The sequence below is a fragment of the Aplidium turbinatum genome, chromosome 2, assembly GCF_918807975.1.
Source record: "Aplidium turbinatum chromosome 2, kaAplTurb1.1, whole genome shotgun sequence".
NCBI lineage: Eukaryota > Metazoa > Chordata > Ascidiacea > Aplousobranchia > Polyclinidae > Aplidium > Aplidium turbinatum.
The window spans coordinates 51,287,373-51,293,372 of NC_137473.1; positions in this window are offsets into that span (position 1 = coordinate 51,287,373).

The window sequence follows — 6,000 nt, forward strand, 5'->3', positions numbered from 1 at the left end:
TGGTGGACCAGATCCAGTCCTGATCACTGATCCGGCTCGATAAACAAGCAGTGAAGCAACCACAGTTGAAGCAACCACAGATAAATAGCCTATTAACAACTACAGCGAGAAAATAGCAAAAAAATACAATGTTTTGCTACCTTTACAATTCTCAAGTAGTGCGTGGTATCAGTGGCTGATCCAGGGGAGAGGCGGGTACAAATTGAGGTGATCGCTCCTTGAAACATAATACACAAAAAGTGACTTTATTCATGGTGAATTTGCAAAGTTGGATTAATGTGTACCTACGCATCATTGCGCTTTGTGAAAATCGCCCCTCACCTTCAGGCCACTTGCTGGATCTACTTGATGGTGTAGACCGTAGGCTACGGTGTTTTAAATCAGAGATAGAGAAACTTCTGTACGCCAGCCAGATCTGGCAGCTTCACCAAAGTATCAACAGAAAAATTACAGTTCTTGATAGTGTACAGGCCTGCTTGTCTTTGGACCGCATCTCAAAAAACTTGGGTTTTCCTGTATTAAATTCTTAGATTTTTTGGCGCAGCAACTAGCCAGGCTTTACAAATCAAGGTTTCCGTTTAACTTCGTGTATGAGTGATGTCAATATTGTTCTATCTGCAGATACAGAAAATGGAATTATATAAATATGAAAAATGGGCGAGTACTTTTTTTCTTCAAACTTAGTGTTGTTGATACAAGTGTAATCATTGTCAAAGTGTTATCTTAACAAAGACAGGGATATACAGAGTCATCTAACACAACATACTTTTTCATTTTAAAGACACCAGGTGTAATAATTCGCAAAACCTATTCACTTTATGCGTTTCTCTTTCAAAACTTTGTTGACTGCAATGTACTGTCTTGTTAAAATTTTTAGTAATTTTCTATACGTCCATTTGGTTTGACGAGAGACAAAAATTGATTTGGTACAAAAATAACATCACTCACATTTCTTCAATGATACACAGAGACAAGACTTCAATACTTCCGTTTCTACTTTTACATTCTAGATCAGGAGTAATGAAATATGCGTCGAGCATAATGTTTAAACTATACAAATCAACTGCTAACAGATCCAAACAAAACCAAAATAAAATCAAGAAATCATGTGCAGATGTATTTGGAGGTAAAACAAACTTTAACTTTTGCTATTGTTGTTTTGATGGATGATCTAGTTTTGATAAGTCGTTACTATTTGAATTGAGTACAAATATTCTTGAAGTTTCTGTTAAATTACTATGTTATTTTTCTATCATCGTGTTTTAAAAATAACAATTTTCTAAATTTCTTGATAAACTGTTATCACAAGCTTCTTTTGTGCAAAGAGTATTTTTTTTTATTTCGTATTAATAAAGTAGGCTAATTTCTATTTTTGCCGCGTAGGCTATATGCCACTTATTTTAACGCTTCAGTTCAGGTACATTTAAATCAAACGTAGATGCAGACATTGTAATATGTTCACTCTAACTTGGCTACAGAATCTAATTCAAAACTGGTGCGAAATGTGTGACTTTACCAGGGGCTCCGGACACTTCCTGAGAGTGGGGGGGGGGGGGGGGTAATTTAAGCAGTGGCGGGAACGATGTATTGACATCGACAGGGGGCTTATTGAATTATTGCATCACATTCTGGGAGGTCGCCCCCCAGACCCTCCTTCGCATTACTGAAAGCTTCAGTTTCTGATACAGCGTCTCAGGCGGCATGTTTCGTGCCAAAGGCGCAAAATTTTTGCCTTTCAGCACGATTTAAAATCGAAAAATTATTTCAACGAATCTAAAATAGCGAGCAAAAGCTCTTTAACATTTGCCACATTTTTTGAGGTTTTTAGACAATTTTGACTAGAAGAGGGGCGTAGGCCTACGCAAAAATTTCTCTCTATATTCTTCCTTGGCTCAAGTCCTCCAAATTTTGTACTTCAGACGCTAAATGGTTAGATTAAAAAGATCAAAAGCGTTAAGGTCAAAGCTTTTTATAACTTAATTTGCAATTGCATGAATAACTTACAACACGATAACCTGTGCCATAACATCCGCAGTGAAAGAAAAAGTTTCAGCATCTAGGGCAGGGCTACTCAACTCATGTTAGCAAAGGTCCATTTATTTATTATGAATATTTCATATGCAACCACGAAAATTAAACAACCAGTAGCCCACGAGCACCGAAACACTTTTCAGTATAGTATGTCACAAGACTTGGATTTTTGACTGACACAAACAAAGAAATAAAAAAAAGAAAAAATGTATTGTGTTTCTTTGTAGTGTAGTTGTGTGGATCGCACATCAGAGAAGACGGCAAAGCGTTGGGGGGTCTGGGGGCGAAGCCCCCAGCTCCGTGGATAATCACAAAAAAATCGCTTTTCTCTAATGGAAATCTGTTTAAAGAGGCCCTAAAATGCGGCAATGACGTTATTCTTCCAGAAGCCCGAGATCCACCTTCAACACCCAGAAGGTCCGGATTCGGACCGCGGTCCGCCAGTTGAGTAGCGCTGATCTAGGATGTACGGCAGGCCTACATTCAATTCAGAAAAAAAAAAGAAGCTAAAATGCATTAACTTTTACAAAAACCGAAAATATAAAGACATTGAAACAATGCAACTGTGGTGGGTTTCGTTCGTGAGTGGTAAAAGCGAAATTAAACAGTTTGTAGCAGTGAGAAACCATGACGTCACACATAGCGCATTGCGATGCATATATTTTTGTGTAGATGACTTGACGTTGTCTTGCGAGTCGGAGTTTCCAAGCAAAATCCTCAAAAGTTGTGCAACAAAATAAAAACATGAAAATAAAACACAAAAGTAAAAAAATTATTAAAAATGATATTTTTATCTCTACATTAGTGGGGGGTAATTTTGCATTAGTTACCCCCCACTCCGATTGGTGGGGGGGTAATCACCCCCGCGGCCCCTCCTCTAACGGAGCCCATGGACTTTACTATTAAGTTATGGCAGTTTTTGCTTTTGTTTGTTGACTGTCTGTGACACAGCAACAGTCAAAATTTCATAAATAAAAGCTTGCGCAACTGCACAGTTGTGTTAAATGAAGTTCTTATTTTCTCAGTTGTTTCTAATGTTTTTGTTTAGGCAAAATATTCTATGATTCTTTTGCCAGTGCACAATGATAATAACACACAACCATAAAAAGACTTAGCTACCCTTTTCGTTTTGGAATTAAACAGGGAATGCAATTTTTGCACGGCACATTTAACATTTTGATCTGGGCAAAGCAAGCCGATCTTAACAGTTGATATCACTAAAATGATGCAACGTACAATCGGTAGGCTACTGATATTTTTCTTTATTGACTTTTGTTGGCATTAACCTAGTCTAGTGTGATACTAGATTTTATAGGTGGATCATAGAAGATTTGAAGAATTGTAAAAATACTTTAACAGCAAATGTAATAACTTTCTGCTTCATGAAGCGAACATTTGAAAACTAGTGTTGTACCGAACGTTAGCATTTAGCAAGTTAGTTTAACTTGGCAGAACAAATTGGATGGGCATGTGTACAGTATGTAGTACGCACAACCTACGTAGCCTATTATTATTATTTGAATCTTACCTTTACAAGCTAATGCTTGTCCTCAAAAACGTGCAATGTTTTGTATACCAAATAAAGTTTACACGTTTTTAAAAAGTTACCGGAAGGCCACCAAGTTTTTGTAACTTTGTGCAGTCACTTTTTAGCTTTTTAAAAGATAGAATGTCTTGGAAGGCGACTTCTTTGTTATTGTATCAAAACTGTGTGCCACAACTTACTTAGCCTTCGCCTTTCGCTCTTGTAAGCTCGGAAGAGAAATTTTTCACAGTAATATAAATGTCGATTTGGAGCCACTAAATGCAGAGTCTAATAGTCGCAATGAATACCAACACTCTATTAGTTTTTATTCGAAGATTTTAGCCATCTGCACGATGGCAGATCCTGGGGGAGATTGGAGCGACTGCTCCCTTAAAATTCATAAAAATAACTTTATTTACGGTTTATTTGCAAGGTCGAATTAATGTAGACCAACTCGTCATTGTGTCTCATTGAAATATATCACTTAAGGCTGCTTGCTGGACCTGCCTCTGTACAATAACTGCATGCCTGACTAACTCCTATTCATACAACTTCACATCTGGTTGGTTGGTTTTCAATCTTTATCCTTGGACTGACAAAGCCTTGATGTTTGGCAAAGCCTTTATTCCCGATAGTTTCGAATACTTGTAGAGGCTCTTGATGCAGGGCAGGTTACCGAGATTGGCAGAGTGAAGTTTTCCGATTGTTGAAATGTTGTTGCCGGGAAATTATTCCATTTACTAAGTGCCGCTGAATGGAGAGCAATCCTGACTTGCGTTGCTCAAGAGCACACCCCGAGAGTCGAACGAGCGCCGCTTGATTTTGAGCCGGGCGCGTAACCACTGAGCTAACGGAGCGGAATTGTTATTCTCCAGATCAATCACTGTCGATGCAGGCTGCGTTGTCGAGTAATGAAAGCGTCCACATGACACTCCAGAGAACATTGCTTCGAAACTCATCAGAAACACGCGATTATGTTTTTGACAAGAATCTTAATGTCAGTCTTGAAAGTGGATACGAAAATTTGCTTCTTTACTTCACGTCTGCATAATCTAAATCTTCGACCACCCGGCATAAGATACAATTAACATGGAAAATTATGTTTTTTTTATTATGTTTTTTTGACACTGAGGCTATAATTTTTGTTTAGAATTATTCCTTTGGCGCTGACTGTTGAGTCAATTACTGTTAGTTTCCTTTCATATTATACTGGGTTGAAGCAAATTGAAACAGCCAAAAAGGAAAAGTTATGCCTATTTTGTTTGTCACACCATGTGTCTTTGCAATAAAGGTTTAATCTTATCATTTGAAAGCCATTAATCAAAGCTGGAGTGAAGAAAAATATGGATGTAGCCTAAGTAGTAAGTAAGTGTGGTGCTGAGAGCGTTTTCGAGAAAATAATGAGTTGGGGGTGATGGATAAAGATTCAGGGGCCACATGCTCTGTGCACGAACACGAATATTCATCATTCGTAAGCTGTCTGTGTGTAAATATTTGTTTGGAGAGCTTGTTGCAACTACTTTGAAATATGAAGATTTTCATGTTGCCATATTTTTTACGCACCGTCAAGATTTGTTCAAAATAATTGCACAAAAAAATTGATGCAGACGTTTTTAAAATAAAAAAATCTTCGAGAATGAAATTAACGTTCTTGACCTTTCGTGAAAATCAACGAAAAAAAATGCTTTTTTATGAACATTTTGAAAAAGTATAACGTGAGCGATTGTCATAAACAAAACAAAATATTCATGCGAACAGAACTATCTTGGTACAAATATTTGCGACTTTTGTTAGCAGCGAAGACCATAATTTACCAAATTGCTCACTCACGAATATTCGTGTTCGTGCAAAGAGCATAGTATCTGGCCTCAGACACATTAGGCACTGACATTATTTAAAAAAACGGAATTAAAACGGAATTACCTTTTGCAAGAAAAAAACAAAACAAAAAGACGGATAAATACCTTTCGGCTTTCGTAAATGTTATGAATAATTTTGTCATCATCTTTAACCTTCACTAAACGTTCACTTGGTTAACGAGTTCAAATCTCTATGCAGATTAATAATGGGTTTTAGAAAAAATGAATCAGTAGACGGAACTGTGTTGGCCAGTGGGCCTTGATCTTGTAAATAAACCAACTTAATCGAGCTGTGAAACAACGTCGGGAGAAATTTTCGGCTGGTGGTGCAAATATATGTGTTCTAAATTACAAGCCGATTCCGGACCTTAAACTTGAAAACTTTGCACAGAGGTTGTTCTCTGCGGCTTCAAAAATATTTACAAAGTTATAAAAATACAACGCACAACGTTCAATGTACTCTGTTGTTTCTTACCAGGCCGGTCAATGGTTTGACACGACATCGCTCCATTGTTGCAAATGAGATCGATTGTATGTAGAAAGTCACCATTGAACCAGTTGGTCCTATTGTGAGACTACAGCCAT